Source organism: Sinohyriopsis cumingii, chromosome 7 (assembly GCF_028554795.1).
Source record: "Sinohyriopsis cumingii isolate HCF-2022 chromosome 7, ASM2855479v2, whole genome shotgun sequence".
Classification (NCBI taxonomy): domain Eukaryota; kingdom Metazoa; phylum Mollusca; class Bivalvia; order Unionida; family Unionidae; genus Sinohyriopsis; species Sinohyriopsis cumingii.
This window is the reverse complement of record NC_142967.1, coordinates 19,756,321-19,773,687: the sequence shown is the minus strand read 5'-3', so window position 1 is coordinate 19,773,687 and position 17,367 is coordinate 19,756,321. Positions and strand designations below refer to the sequence as shown.

Sequence of the window (17,367 nt, the reverse complement as noted above, 5' to 3'; positions counted from 1 at the left end):
TCTAAACCTGATCTACAAATCTTTCTGCATGTATTATTTATATACATGTATATATTTTTATAACTTTAATTATGTACAGAGTAAAAAGAAAACAAACGTTCTAAAGTTATAAAAGAAATAAAGTTTCTTAAACCAACCCATATTTTAGTTTACCTAATATTCTAACTTTAAATGTGATGATGTGTTGACATTTTTAAACAAGCTCAAATCTCCCAAGGGCAAGTTCAATTTTCTAGTCAGCTTGCCTTTCCTTGGGCAAGCTGATTTTCATACAATCTGTAAAGCTCTGAAGGATATGTGTACATGGATGTTAGTCACAGAATTGTCTATCTGGATAACTGATATATATGAACAAAATAAGTTGTTAAATAGTGCATGCAGAGAACTCTTGAGTTGGTCATATGATTGGAACATTCCAAGAAGTGACATCTGTATAATGGATGTTTCACTATAATGTTAATCTCCCATTTCTGCAAAATATACACAAAACAAATGATGATTAATTTGATTTAACTGAAAAACCAAATACATGTATGCAACTTCATACATCAGAAGGGACATTCTCATTCCTTCTACTTCCACTCCCATCAGAGGCACCTGACACTGTCATAGAAATGTATAACCAGAAAAACATAATCATTGATTACACAGATCACCTTAACTTTCACTGGTCTCCAGTAGACACTGTAAACATCATCTTTAGACTACAGAAATCCCCTTTCTAACAAAAAAGATTTTCAATCTTTTATCTTTACAAATCATGATTGAATCATTTTAAAAATGTCAACATGCACTTTTAATTGGCATAGAATACAGCTAGTATTGTGCATACATAATGTAAAATCTCTTACACAACCAATTACTCTAATAAAGCATAAATGAGACAAAATATTAAGAAAGAACATTCATTTCTATCACATCAAAAAGTACAGGTCCAGGTCACAAGTTGATAAAAGATTAGTGTTATTTTTATATTAACCTTCTGAAATCAATATTCTTAAAATCTGCTTGACAAGATAATATTAGTGACCATCCTGGAAAAGAAACCTCCACAGGTGCTGTGAGTAGCATGCCTTACTCCCAACCAATAGTGTGCTAGTTCAAATCCAACTACAGGATTTGCATGGGTTGGCTACTGCAGAGGTGCTGTCAGAATTTTTTCTAATGGGGGGGTTTGCTCCCCCTTGTCACAAAAATAAGAGAAAGTAGAAAAAGGAAGGGGGATGAAACAGCCCAAGTTCAATATTTCCTTAACACTTCAGTATGTTGGTCTCTTTCTTCATGCTCCACTAGGTTAGAGCTCTAATGAAATCAAAATCTTTCACAGATGTTGCCTCAAGTTGTATAAGCATTAATTTGTTGATTATTACTGAGATTAATCTGTGCATCACCTGTGTATGAATAATGTGATGAGATTTTCCATTTCACTGTCTGGTATATACCTATCTACCTTAGCTAGCTTTAACAAGTTGGCAAACAGTCCTTTTTTGGTTGTTGTGAACAATTTTCCACTGCTCATTGGTACTGTCCGAGTTTCACTTTCTTGAATCGGTGCTTTGCTGACAATAATACCAGATGCTCCAGAATGATATTAGGGTTTTAAGTACATCAATGTCCTAGTGTCCTTTATATGAAAAATATTTTGATCAAATAAATATCTTTACTTTTTTATTTCATTTTAGATTCTTATTTATTCAATTTATCTTAAACCTAATAGAGCAATATAGTTTTGTACCAGTTTTGTAGAACTCCCACATTCGCATATTTGCACATCCTTGCATCGTCTCTGCTATTTTGATTTGTCCTTATGCAAGTAAAGTTACTCTAATCGTGCATAATAACCTGCTTGTATTGTTGTGCTTTAAAACACCAAACTAATCCAAGCCTGTACTTGTTCACATGTACAATGCACAGATAACCTGCTGAGGATAATAAACCTAAATTCAAAAACTTAACCGCCACCATTAAAATCTGAAATGTCGGTCACTGTGACATTCTTTTGAGGTAAGTGCAATTATTTAGTTTGATGATTCTAGAATCAACAGAGCTTGAGAAGCAAACAAGACAAAATTTAACTACAGCCAATGAACCATGAAAAGTAACTCACCGTGACCTGCTTTTGTAAAGAGGGCATAGTACGCATCAAGATTCATCCCCTCACCATCTTTCAAGAATTTAGGTGTAACAGTTGTCGCAGAATTGTATAAATCCTTTTATTTATTAAATACATCAGTGTATCCCCCAGGGGTGTAAAACTGAGGGTTAAAAAAAAAACTTGGTGTCAGAACTGGGATAGGATATTGCAACTTGCACAACATACTCTTTCTCTCTAAACATACAAATAAATCAACATGCACAATTAACAAACAAACGCATTGTCCATTTAAAGAATAATTTTATTAGTTCATTTTTCTTTTAATGTTGTACTTTTAAGTCTCCTTATAATCAATATGAAGCAATATTATAGCCCAACACAGTACATACAAGCCAATACAAAAAGCCAAATAAATCTTTTTAACCAAACGGCGGTTAATTTACTGCCTTTCATAAAATGTGTACTATCATCGGTTTCATTGTACTTCGTCCTAGAACAAATTTATCCAAATATCAAGGAGGATAATGATTCATCTTCTTTCTAATAAGTTACACTTGAACTTTAAGATCTATCTTTTATTGCATCAAAGTTAAAAACCAACAAAATCTGCAATGACCAGCTGTCTTTGTACTCCAAATAATGCATTTGTCTCTGCAAGTTTACTGATTTCTTTGTTGTGAAAGAATGTCTTGGGTTATAATGTGTTCTCCAGATATCTTGTGGCGAAGAAGTGCAAAATTTAAAAATTCTAAAACTCTGTTTCTGCTATTTTGATTTGTCCTTATGCAAGTAAAGTTACTCTAATCGTGCATAATAACCTGCTTGTATTGTTGTGCTTTAAAACACCAAACTAATCCAAGCCTGTACTTGTTCACATGTACAATGCACAGATAACCTGCTGAGGATAATAAACCTAAATTCAAAAACTTAACCGCCACCATTAAAATCTGAAATGTCGGTCACTGTGACATTCTTTTGAGGTAAGTGCAATTATTTAGTTTGATGATTCTAGAATCAACAGAGCTTGAGAAGCAAACAAGACAAAATTTAACTACAGCCAATGAACCATGAAAAGTAACTCACTGTGACCTGCTTTTGTAAAGAGGGCATAGTACGCATCAAGATTCATCCCCTCACCATCTTTCAAGAATTTAGGTGTAACAGTTGTCACAGAATTGTATAAATCCTTTTATTTATTAAATACATCAGTGTATCCCCCAGGGGTGTAAAACTGAGGGTTAAAAAAAAAACTTGGTGTCAGAACTGGGATAGGATATTGCAACTTGCACAACATACTCTTTCTCTCTAAACATACAAATAAATCAACATGCACAATTAACAAACAAACGCATTGTCCATTTAAAGAATAATTTTATTAGTTCATTTTTCTTTTAATGTTGTACTTTTAAGTCTCCTTATAATCAATATGAAGCAATATTATAGCCCAACACAGTACATACAAGCCAATACAAAAAGCCAAATAAATCTTTTTAACCAAACGGCGGTTAATTTACTGCCTTTCCTAAAATGTGTACTATCATCGGTTTCATTGTACTTCGTCCTAGAACAAATTTATCCAAATATCAAGGAGGATAATGATTCATCTTCTTTCTAATAAGTTACACTTGAACTTTAAGATCTATCTTTTATTGCATCAAAGTTAAAAACCAACAAAATCTGCAATGACCAGCTGTCTTTGTACTCCAAATAATGCATTTGTCTCTGCAAGTTTACTGATTTCTTTGTTGTGAAAGAATGTCTTGGGTTATAATGTGTTCTCCAGATATCTTGTGGCGAAGAAGTGCAAAATTTAAAAATTCTAAAACTCTGTCAAGAAAGGATTATTCACTTTTGCAGTCTTCGTAATCATGCGATCATAAGTCACACCGGTAATCCTAATATATGAATACCGTATTCCAGTTAAGGGCATTTTTTTCTCCATTTTTCATTAAAGTTAGATCCAGTTACTCTTTTATGTTCTGCTTCTTTCACATTTTTCGCTAATGATTTTTAGTGCAAGGCATTTTAATCTGGAGATCACTTTCTAGTGCAACAAGCATTGAGATTAAACACCTAGATGACGGCTTGCTGAGCTCAATGGAAATCGCGTGAGACCTTGTGAGATTAGGGGATGCTACTCCAACATAACATTGCCTATGCTAGTCTGGTTCATTGTTTCGAATGTTCCCTGTGTTGCACTCTGCTATATGAATAGAGGCGTGCAAGGCAAGGAACAGACAAAGCGGGGAACCAGTCAATGCCTATGCTCGAAGTATATACGATGCCATCCATCATCCAATGCATTGTGTATTAAATAAATCCTGAACACATTATGAAAATCCTTTGCATCAAAAAAACGCACAGCAACAAAATCGGTGCGTCAATTTTCTCCAGTGTGCGTCCCTGACACACAAATGTGCGTAAAGGGAAACACTGATACATGTACATGTACTCAGGTTTCGTTTTTTGTGTACAAGGATACCCAATGGTGATTTATGTATATTCTACAAAGATGTCGAACTAGTGAGTTCAGTTCATCTTATGCCGCACGTGTGAAGCACTTTCGATGGGAAGAACCAAAAACTTCCAGCTCACAAACGATGTCTGTGCATAAATGCCTCATCATAAGACTAAATCTTTACATTATGAAACATCTTGTCAGTGAGCGGTCTACTTTAAGGACTTGCAATCTTCAGCTGTAGAGGTGAGTGAGTTATTAATTTGTATTTTCATTATTTACTTTGTGCAGATTATGTTAATTGATCCAATATTTGGATATTATACACACATATTAATCATAATTCTTTTCTCATTCATCATTAAACATTGTATTTGTATCACCATCAAAAGTATTCTGTTGTAAATCCAAAATCCCACTTGGTTATCTTGTTACAACAGTAAATACACAGGGTGCAAACACAAGAACTTAAACTTAAGTAAATAAAATGTGAAATGTACGTTTTTCCTTTAAAGTGCCCATGTGATACCAAGACAGAAACAAAATCATGTACTTCATTGCTTTAATCATGAACCGAGCTTGGGAAATAAACAACAAAATTGAAGCAAAGTCAGTGAAAGATGAATTAAAGGTCGCAGTGACCTACATTTCTAACATTCTTATAGTTTTATCCCATCAACAAGTTTCACGATTCCAGGAATAACAGTATGATAGCCCTTGGTGTTAAAATGCTCTTCTATGCTGTTTATATAGACCCTAGAAAGCATTGGTCATAGTCTGAACCATCCTATTTGCTACAAATTAGAAATATTTCTCCAAAATATTTTTTTTTAAATGATCCGAATGTTATTTTCAATTACCACATCTCTCATGTTTGTTGCTGACGCATTAAAGTCATTTGTTTGCTTATCTGAAAGTTTTTTTTATGACTCAGTGATTTGTCATCTCTACTTTCAATGGCTTGTTTAGTCCATCCACAAACAAATCTAATCAACCAAAAGCTAAAATGTCTACTACATGAGCATACATGGTTTGTTGACAAAGTAGTTCCTAATACAGGATAATATTTTTAGACACATGCGTGTAGTATCAAGTCATTTAGTATGGAAAAATACTGCAAGATTCTAATAATGCAAAGATATGTAATTTACTCATTAGTGTACACACAAAGGCACAGAATATGGATTCTGCACATAAGCATTGTGCAAAACAAACTTGCATTTTTGCAAACATCTCTCCCTCTCTCATATACAGACACAAATAAAAATCATTCCCCACATTATAATGCATCTCATTATGTTGCAATTCCAGATATAATGTGGCATTACTATATATTACATGACCCAGGCCATTTCAATGTACAGCAATGTGAGTTGAAAGAAAAATGCCTGCTATACCATGGTTCCATTTCATAGTACTCAGTATAGCATAGTTCCGTACATAATGCAGATCCCTACTATGCATTATAACCATGTAGAGCTCTGTGTGGTTGTGGTGTGTGTGTGTTGCTAATCTGCTTAACAGCACAAAACCACTTTTCAAGGTATAGAATACATACCCGGTAGCTGATCTCATTATGCCCATTAACTCTCAATTCCAACACATTAACTATTAGGCCACTATTGCAAATTGTCACAGGACAACTGTCCTTCATAGAGGCAACACTTGTTCATAATAATCATGTGTAAAAATGTGAACATCTACCCTCCCTCTATCAAAAGCAAAGGGAACATCTACCCTTCCTCTATCAAAAGCAAAGTGAACATCTACCCTCCCTCTATCAACAGCAAAGGGAACATCTCCCAATCAACAGGCTATGATCAATGACAGAAGGAAGATGTTCAGTTTTAAACATTCTTACGGACAAAAACAAGTGCATGTACCCCACACAAGAAAAAACTAGCTCCACTCAAAGTCCTCGAACAAAATATGTTTCATCAACTATATGGATCAGAGGATAATATTATTATTTTCAATACTTTACTGCCCATGTTTTTAAGAATTTGTTTCCACAGAATAAATGAATTCAATTCTAACCCTTGATTTCTTCAGTTAAAATAAAAATTTGGTCTATCTGACTTCAAAAAAAAGTAGTGAGGAATTACAATAAATGCCATCCAAGACAAAAGGCTGAGTCAACTGATATGTTACTAAAAGAAACTGCTATTTCCTTGAATTACTAACAATTTTATTGAATTGAAAGCAGCAGCGAAAAGCTATTTGTCTTCAAGTTTTTAAAGATTGTCATTTTCTTTTCTTCCATCTATTCTCATATAAAACAAGGGAACAGGCTGAAAGGGTAATGTCAGAAAAGAACATCCAGGATTTCAAGATAAAACCATTTCTTCTTTTTTAATTCAGTGTTAAAACCATTTCTGATATTCTTGAGCAGTCATACTTAAAAAAGATCAGTACTATTTCCATTTAGGATGAACAAGAAAGCATGAAAAGACTTCTGGTGAAAACCCAATACCAAAATAACCATTCATTCAGAAAAATGGCCGACAAGATTTTCAATGTGTTCATTGTCACAGCTAGACAGGATGTCTGCAGGGCATTCTCTTTCATTTAGGACCAACCTGGTATCATAAGTCTTTTGGTGAAAAATATGCCATCAATTCTAGTGGGATAGCAATAACATGATTTTGAAGATGGCTGCCACGGTGGCCATACTGGAGGTCAATGGAGCATCATTTTCATCCAGGAGCATCTAGACAACATAAGATGTCTTCTGGTGAATACCATGTCAATATAACTTCCATTTTGAAGAAGTAGCAACAAGACTTTCAAGAGAGCTGCCACATGGGTCATAACTGAAATTAGACACTGCATAATGGTTATTCGGACTGCACCATTTTCACTTAAGACCATCCATTAAAAAAAAACTTGCCCTTGTGGGATTTAAACTTACTCCTAAATATGACAAAAAAAATATCAAAACAAATGTGAACAAAGCAGCACCATTTTCTTATGGGTCAAGCTAGACCATGCGATGCTGAATTTCAATGCAATTCACATATTTTAGACAGAAAAGAGATAACAAACTTGCACTAACTGGGAGACAGACAACTGATGATGGAGAGCAAACCATCCCATAAGCTCCACCAGATATATATATATATATATATAAACATTAATGTACATGTAAAAACTCACCAGCAAGTGATAGTGATGGATCTGATGGTTGTGGAAGGTACAATCCTTTCAGTAACCTGGAAAAAAAATCTATAATTTAATAACAAGTGCAGCACTTGCAAAGCAAGCTCCTATGGTAAAATGAATCAGTAGTTCAGTTGAAAAACATTTGTTTTCCATGGAATCTCACCTGCATCTACAAGTACTTTGCAAATAACACAAAATTCAAAACAACAAAAATCAAAGGCAACACTTTTCTTATACAAATTCATATCTTTTGACAAACAAACCTTTCAATAGTAGTCTCTCTGATATGGGGAAAAAGCAAAATTCTTTCCACACAGGTGACCAATGAACACAGGTTCACCCTTTAAATTGATTTTTGAACAAATACTAAGCAACAGATCACATTTGTGTTATTATTATTATTTTTGACCACTCCGTTCACTTAGTACTAATAGCTGCCTTGCTTTGTGATCAGCATTAATAGGTTAGTGTTAGGACTGGTTGACCTGCATGGTGTCAGGATAATATGACTGGGTGGGGCATAATGCTACATGTCTGAAAAAATTATTAAAGCTACATTAAAAATCCAAATCACATACAGACTGTATTATTATTATTACTATTATTATTATTCAGTGTATCCTCTGGGAGTAATAAAATCCCCTTGGTGTCAGAACTGGGCATAAGACTGAGTAAAAAAATAAACCATGGTGCCAAAATTGGGGGTCAGATTAAAAATGGGGACTCTGATGAAAATATGAGGGTAAATGGAAACAAGGTTATTATCAAGATTGTTTTATATGCACTGTAATAATTATTAATTATGGGCATATATTGTTTTCTCCCAAATTTATGCATAGATTACTATATATCCTGGGGCTCCCAAGTGGCCAAGTGGTCTAAAGCGCTCACCATTCCGGATCACTGCCATCTCACATCTGTCTGCGTGGGTTCTAGTCTAAGGCTCGGCTACTGTGGGTACGTGGGAAAGCCTACCAGTAGCTTCTCGTGGGTCAGTGGTTCTTCCCTGGGTTTTCCAGGGTTCTTCCTCCACCAGTTATACTGACCGCCATGTATAGCCTATCTTGTGCTGAAAAATGGCTTTAAACCCTAGAACAACAACAACAACAATACATCCTGGAAATGAAATCATCACCAACTTAACAATGTACACCAATCTTAGACGGCTGGCTTATATGAGAAACCTGTGATGAACTGACTATCAAAAGAAGCCATATATGGCTATTTGTCATGAGCCATGATCTGTAACTTCACCTGACTTCAGACACATTTTGAATACTGAATGACCCCTGACCCTCTGAAATGGGGTGTAACTCATATTGTCTCAATGTCTTTAGAGATAGCTTTAATTCACAACATATGAAATTATCTACCTATATCTGCCAATAAAGCACAAAAGGCGACTTCCATTTCTGCAGTGACAACACAACAAATTTTCCCACCATACATCAAGCAAATTGCTTATATTCTCTAATACAGATATATATATATATATAAAATTTGCTTACAAAGCTGACATCTTGACACCTTCCAGTTTGACAAACAATGAATCACAATATAGATCTTTATATACAAAAAAGGCCTTTCTCCTCAAACAAAAGTATTTTTTTTGCATAGTCACTACAATTATGCTCCAGTGACCACTTGAGGCAGGGTCAACCATTGTTTGGCTAGGAAACATCTGGCTGCTTAAGACTTGCATGTCAGTTACATACAGGAAAAAAAAAAGGAAATTTACTGTGGGAGAGGGAAATCAGAATGGCAGTTGTGACAGCCAAATAGATTCGACTGTATATTTGAATACTCCATGTCATGTAGACACATTTATTGCACCACATTGTTGAGAAGTGTCCAGTCACATGACTGAATGTGCTCAATCCAAGTGCTTCATCACTTTTGTATTCTTGTTAAATTTGTAAAGCAGTACTGATTTGTCGTTTTTCTGATCTGACATATCTTCAAAATTGAAGCTTAAAAAGCCCCAACTGCTCCAAGAATTTTCATTTACAAGTCAAACAATAAAGACCTGTTTTGCCTAACATCTGGCGCCATTTTCTTAAAGGTAAAGACTGGTGTGATAACTAACTTGATTACCAATAGAAGATCAGAAAAGTACAAAAAGGAATTTTATGAATGAGTGTCTCCATCCAGACCAATTAACTTTTATACTATTCTTATGCAGCAGTGATTTTTTAAATAGAATATTCTCAAATTTGTATAATAAGTTAGGCCGACAAATCAGCCTCACAGCTGTCATGATACTGACTGAAGGTTTAGCAAGTGATATCACATATTCATTAAAACAAGCAAATATTTGCAGACACTTTTGTCAGAACACATTTATGTACATTTTATAAACTCACCCATATTTCCTGCAGCTGTTGAATTACTGATGGCTGATGTTTTTTTTTTGGTGGTATGTAAATACCATTTCCAGATCAAATTTTACATCTGACAACATTGATGTTGAATAGCTCAACCCTATGTATTGAGCCATTTTGAATTTAGCTTTAGATATGGCTGGTACCAAAAACAAGTAAGCATTTAAACTGTATGCCGGCGCTGTTCTGGAAATATCTGCGTCCAGTAAAATTGCACATTTTAATGAACAGGTGACAACATAACCACAAACGAACAAGCGAAATCATACCCACAAATCAACCCTCAGTATCAACACAGATTTGGGGTTAGATTTAACAGGCAAATGATGACAATATTAAAAAGATGACAACGTTTTACTGTTTTATTTATTACTTTTTAATGTAACAAAAGCACAATCCATGTACAGACGAGCATAAAACATAATGAGGTAAAAAAACTGAAAGGATTCCTTCAACAACAAAATTTTTAAGATTGCCACTGCGGTAGCCATAATGGGTATCAGACATAGATCAACTTCTTCTAGGACAAACTAGACACCATAGGTATTTTGTTTAGTGAAAAACCCATGTTGATATGACCATCCATTCAGGAGAAACAATAACAAGAGTTTCAAGATGGCTGATATGGCAACCATATTGTACGTGTGCATGTGTGTAAATATGGATTTTTTTTTACATAGCTTTAACAGTATTTTGGTCATATTGTTAAGATATCTGCAGTGTGGCAGTTCATAGTGATGTCTAGCACTGGGGCATCATGCTGTAGACATGTAACATCATGTTCTGCCCAGTCACATTAAACTGACAGCAGGCCGACCAGTCCACATTAACCTCTTAATGCAGAATGTCAATCGAGGCAGCTGTTAGTACTACTTTTTACAAGTCTCTGGTTTGACTCGGCCATGGTTCAAACATGTGACTTCCTGCATCCGAGGTAGATGCTCTAACCAAGGGGCCACCAGAGCGGTTCCATATTGGATGTCAGACCAGTTTTTTATTATTTAGGAACAGCTAGACACCATAACAAGAGATTTTGTGGAAACATTAATATAACAATCTATTCTTCTTCTACAGTGATAAGATTTCAGCACTGAAATTGCAGTGGCAATGTTGGATGTGCAAGCAGTATCATTTTTCTTTAGGTCCAACTGGACCATGGGATGAATGTGTAAATTTCATGACAATCCCCCATTTAGTTTAAGAGGAGAAGCAATAATATGTGCTATCAGATGATGGATGTCATTTGACAATGTACCAGAATAACTGACCATCCCATAAACTCATCAGGTCTATAATCAGTACAGCTAAAAGCCAAATGTTTGACACCTCAAAAAAATTTTAATGTCACATGCTGTTATATGCATTTGTTCAGCATAAAGTCAGCACTAGTGTAACTGATTTTCAAGGCTGTATAAATTTAATAGCCATGATTTCTTAACAATATGAAGAAATGCATTACTGAATAATAATTAAAACTTGCTAAAGTCTGAAAAGAAGTGTGAGAAAAAGAGTGGAATGAAAATATTGAGTAGGGACTAAATTAGATAGCAACAGTGCAATGGAAAATATCAAATAGCAACCACTGAATAATAAACAAGAAAACTACACATGCCACTGGATTTGGGGCAAAATTTGGCCTCTATCTGGATAATTACATAATCAACCTAAACATTGATCACAATAATGTATCCATAAAACTAATCAGGTTTGGCATCTCTTCTGATCATTACTACTGTATCACCTGACTACAATGATGCACCAGCCATAACGGTGGTATTCAGACAAGTGACAGCCAGACTGACCAGTCCTCACTGAACAAACCAGTCTGACAGAATGAGTGTAAACCACAAGTTCTGAATATCAATGCCAATCATACCACAGGGGTCCCAAGTGTAAGTTTTATATTAATACCACAGGGGTCCCCAGTGTCAGTTTCATATTAATACCACAGGGGTCCCCAGTGTAAGTTTCATATTAATACCACAGGGGTCCCTGTGTAAGTTTCACATTAATGTGCCCTCTCCAAGGAATTGAATCTGAGTTAGTGTATCAACCAGGTTCATTTGTGTTGTAGCCAAGTGGCTACAATCTGATTTTGAAATCTGTCAAATCTTTAAGTGAAAAATGTTCTAAATACAAGAGCAGGATATAAACCATAAATTTACATTTAAATTTGCAATCAACCAACAATATAATACAAAGGACACCATTACAATAAAAGTTAATTTAACAATAAATGATAAACAGCACATACTTGTAAACAGTTAAAGCACAGTCCTGGGTAGGCCTTCCTGTTCTTTTTTCCAACAATATGTTATCAAATGTATGAATATTCTCTCAATCTCACAGGCAGACACATTGCCCCACTGCTAACAGCAGTAGAATTACTTTGATAGCCAAGCAGAAAATTACATACCCTCACACCATAAACTGCTATTTCCTGTGGTGCTTTACTGGCTTCAAAGGATTAAAATAAGATAAATGTTAAATTGTTTTGTACATAAACCTTAAAAAGTCTAAACACTCCTCATAAACAGGGGAAGCAACCAATTTCAGCTAAAAATGGACTTCAGTCCTTATGCATCTTGTTATCAGTAAGCTTACTCCAAGAATGCACAGGTGCTCGACATGAGCTTGATGTTGAGAAGAAAAGAAAAAAAATATGAAGGAAAAAATTCATACAGGGTGAGATTACCCCTAAGACCTGTTTTTACATAGGACCCTCTCTATCATACTATATAAGAGAGAAGACATGTAACTTCCAAATATTTCATTCCACTCATGAACCTCGAATTCCTTCTGCTATTTCCATCTTTAAAGGCACATATCCATACTATATGGCTCGTTTTACTCCTATATATTTTTCTATTCATCAAGCCATCATTGACTTTTCTGCGTTGTACCAAACTGAAGTTACGGGCTCTGAAATGTGCGATTTTTGCCTCTTTGGACAAGTGCATACAAATTATATTTAGTTACTTACAACAACAAATATTTTTTATTAAATAAATCTGCAGTATATGGTGGGGAACTGCACAACTTGTTTAAACCAGTCTTGGTGGCTATAATCTAGCATTTAACCACAATGGTGAAACACGCTTAAAATTAACTGATCCAATGATGGAAAAATGTTGCCATCATAAGTTAAACTGTCATATCTTAAACTTTACTTTTTGAACTGAAATTAGCATTCCTGAAAAGTTTTTAAAGAAACAAGTGAAATTAGATGCGGTTTTCAATGGATTGTATAATATATTAACATAAATGCGTCATACTACTAGCTATGGTCATCATCCACCCGTCAAAGACTAGAGTTACGCTACACGCCCTGCTTTCACAGCCTATCCCTTCTATCCACACCACTAAATCGTTTTTTTATATACACAAATCAGTGTTATTTCCTATTTATTACGCTTATTTTTCCTTTTATTTAATACAGGAAAAACAAATTACCGTGTTTTTATCTGCTAATATTTAAAAAAAATATTAAAATCTAAATTTCATTATAGACATCGTCCTGTCATCCACAAAAACCTGTGTTACAAATATTGCCTCTTCCTTAAGAAACGTCCATTAAAAGTTCAGTTCTAAAATATTCAATGATAAATAAATAAGTCCAACTAGATAACAGCTACTATCACCCTCCAGAATAAAAATATCGGGTGATGCATCTTACGTTGATGGACTACTACTGTATCGACTGTAAACTTGGCCAGCTTCTTCTACGAGGCATCGATATACACCGTTTTTGACAAGATAAAATACCACGTCTATAAAAAGCTAAAGTTGTCCAAAGCGGGTAAAGGATGCCCGGTAAACAAGAGTTCTTGCATTCAACCGGCATGCCCTCCAACACAAATTGTTTACTCATTCAATTTCAGGTCAGACCACTCTACAGTATCCCAATCACATTTCCAGATATAGCAAAAAAAGATAAACTAAAAACCAGTTGCATTTCAAGTTAAGCATGCAAAACATGGCCATGTATAAGCATGGCATTCAATCTGCACAAAACGTCTATGGTGAGGCAGTAACAGATTATTTTAAACGTAAAACTCACCTTTCGATAGCATAAATATCCGTAACTTCTGGATCGAACACCAAGCCTTGTTGCTCCCACTTGCCGGTAGAAACTTTCAGGTCAATGCCGCTACGCCTGCGCACAGAATAACGCATGCCAAACGAATGACAAACTAAATTCTAGATTGACAGAAAAGACCGAAGTTACCCGATTGGACAAACTCGCACCGCTCCCTGGAAGGGAAGTAATCAAAATTATTTTTTTTTTGTTCTTCCCGCTTGGTGATTATATGATATATAGTTAAGTTATACTGAATAAGATCAATAAATTTAAGATTTTGTAAATGTCAGCCTGTATGGTTTTCGAAATCAATAAGAACTTCTAAAAATAAGAAGTCGTTTCAATGAACACAAATAGACACTATCCAAATTCAATTACGCTAATAATATAGGGTTCAGATTGAAGAAAAGAAATAACAATAAATTGCAAGAAATGTATCACATCCGTAATACTTTACAAATGTAATTTTTTTTTCTTGCAATCGCCATTTTCAAATTACAGCCTTTTCTCCATACACTCTTACACGTGCTATGTGAGACATATAGATGTACTTTCCTACACTATTGATGCTATCAAACGCAGAGAGCAGCCTACAGAAGAAAAAAAAAATGAATATACACATATTATGCTCTGCGCTAGGGCAGTTTTTACATCCATGTATATGTATTTCAGAATGATCTCTCATTAGAATTAAGTAATATAACGTTGTCTTCATCCTTCCTGCAATCACCATTGTTTAGGACCTTTGGGGTGGGGAGTACTGAATAAATAGCTATATACCTTAATATCTTTTTTCATGATAAGAATTACTTCGTAGGAAGCAAGTGCGAAAGGGACACATCTGTGCCAAAAAGGTACTTTTTTGCCAAAAATTATTTTCCTTTGTTGCCAAAAGGGCTTGTTGTTTGCAGAATGAATTTTCCCGTGTAAAAAAAAAGAATAATAATTAAAAATACTGTCAGTACAATGGTTCTCATTGTGTGTGAGTGTGATTGGGCTAACTGCCATTTTTTTATTTTTTTTATTTGCTTTTTAATATTTTTTTATTTGTTTATTTTTTTTTTTTTTGTTTTTTTTTTTTTTTTTGGTTCGTTTGGGTTTTTTGTTTGTATTTTGTGAATGGTGACGCCCAATTTTTTTCTCATCGTCAGTAGTAATTGGGGCGACATAGGGTCTATGGAAATACAAGTCAAATAGGTGCCGCGGCACTATAGAATAAGGATGAGAATTCTTTATTTCAGACTACAAAGTCCATGCCTCTAAATTAAAATATAATTATAAAGTAAAAACATTGTAAACATAAAAGAACACATATATCATACATACAAGTATACAGATACATCTACAACAATTAATTGTGCCATGCATTGTTAAGAATGAAATTAAATGGCACATTTAAAGAGTTATTGACGCCAAAATTAATATTGGTCTATGAGGTCTAGGAGACTTTAACATGGATGGATTTGTATAGGGTCAAGAAGAATTTAAAATAGGGAATGGATTGGGTCTGTATAGGGTCAATAGGAATGGAACATGAGTGACATCACTGTACTGAATACTGGCAACAATGTTGCACGTGGCTGACCTCAATCGGACCAAACAGCGAGGGAAAAACCGAGAAAATTTGGCGGGAAAGGGACTGGCGGGACATAGACATACATAACACATACAACATGCAGCAAACATACATAGATTTATGAACATCAATCTATCACACATTTTGGGTTTTTCTTCTTCTTTTATTTTCTCCACTTCTTCCACCATCTCCTCACTTTCTCAATAATTCCTTTCTTCTTCCTCTTTTCATCGTCTGGTATCCAGTCAGGATGTCCCATCAACCTAAATTTTTTTTGCACTTTCATCCAGTTTTGGTTCATTTTTTCAAAGTCATCTTTTTTATTTATGCGGTATTTGTCCAATAACTATTTAGCCCAGATATCTTTTTCACCTCTTCTTGCAGTACTTTTCTCATCATTTCTTCTCCTTTCTTTAATTGATCTAGTCCCCACTTTACAAAAGACCACTTTGTGAAATTCAATATATCTTGTAAAAAAGCACCTCACTTTGATTACATTATCAAGGGCCTGCTTCAATCTTCCCACTCTCACATACTTAGGCTGAATGAAGCTTCTTGACTTTTCTACTTCCTCTTCGATCATGCCTTTCAATATATCCCTGACTACATTAAGTCTTGTCACTTGACTTGTCACAAAGCCTTTCGTAACAGGGTGCCACCTCTCATGTTCAAGCCTTTCCACTACATAAGCTGCATCCACCATCCAGTACCAACTGTCTTTTAAGTTGCTGAATAAATCCATTTTCCAAAAGTGTTGACTAGTCAACGCCGGGTAGCCAGTCTGGCTGATTGCATTTTAATTATGGTGGCCTTCGCCCCTTCGGGAGTGTGCGACCCGTCAATTTTTGCACCGTATGATCTTTATTTATTCTCACGGGGAGGGGGGGGGGAATCGGAGCTTCACCCCCATGCGCTTTAATGTGAGCACCGCTCACTCTTCAGTTTGGTCCAGGCAGGGAGAAGAGGGACCCGGGAGGAGACACCAACGTCGACCGGAAGGCACCTGAAACGCCAAAATTAATATTGCAAAATTAACCCAGTTGCCTATATAATGGGTATTCCCTATTACCAATTTTGTGTTGTCCAATTGTAATTAGAGTCTTGAATTTTAGTTTTAAATTGTCCTACTTAAATTAAATCGAAAGGTAAATAGTGTGCATATCTGTTATTTAAATCAAAGAAGTAGCTCTGAGAGACCATTAACAATTTAGTTTGTCAAGTTAAGGATTGTGGTTTTAATTTAGAACGGTGGCCAAAGGATCATATTAGGTTATAAAGAGTGTTATCGGGTCGAGATTTCAAGCCAAATTGAAATCTTTCATTAATGGCAATGTTTGGTAACCCTTAGAAGGGCTGAGGTTACACCTCAGAGAATGGATACAGGAACGGTTTGATTTTTTGAGGCAGGATGAAATTCTCCCTTCTCAGATTTTCGTATTCTTCAATACCGCATTCGTCTCCCAAGACTAAGAGAATCCATTTGTGATGTTGTTTTTTTTAATTGGTTTGGTATGTATTCCATGGAATTTTTGAAGCTCATTTATCAGTATTGCCAGGATTGGTATTGGACAGTCATAAAAATCATCTCCTTGAGTGCTGATATCTACAATGGCT

The 17,367-nt window shown here is 35.2% G+C and overlaps 1 protein-coding gene across 1 annotated transcript in view; it reads right to left on the bottom strand.

Annotated features, from left to right (window-relative positions):
- The window catches only part of LOC149794828 (uncharacterized), a 144,006-nt gene extending 129,710 nt beyond the window's left edge, over positions 1-14,296 (bottom strand). Inside the window, exons 1-2 of the mRNA XM_089964486.1 lie at positions 14,157-14,296; positions 7,710-7,765 (exon numbers count right to left, since the gene is read on the bottom strand). The gene's annotated coding sequence lies outside the window, so the exon portion shown is untranslated. The remainder of the gene's footprint in view (positions 1-7,709; positions 7,766-14,156) is intronic.
- Positions 14,297-17,367: the final 3,071 nt, after the last annotated feature.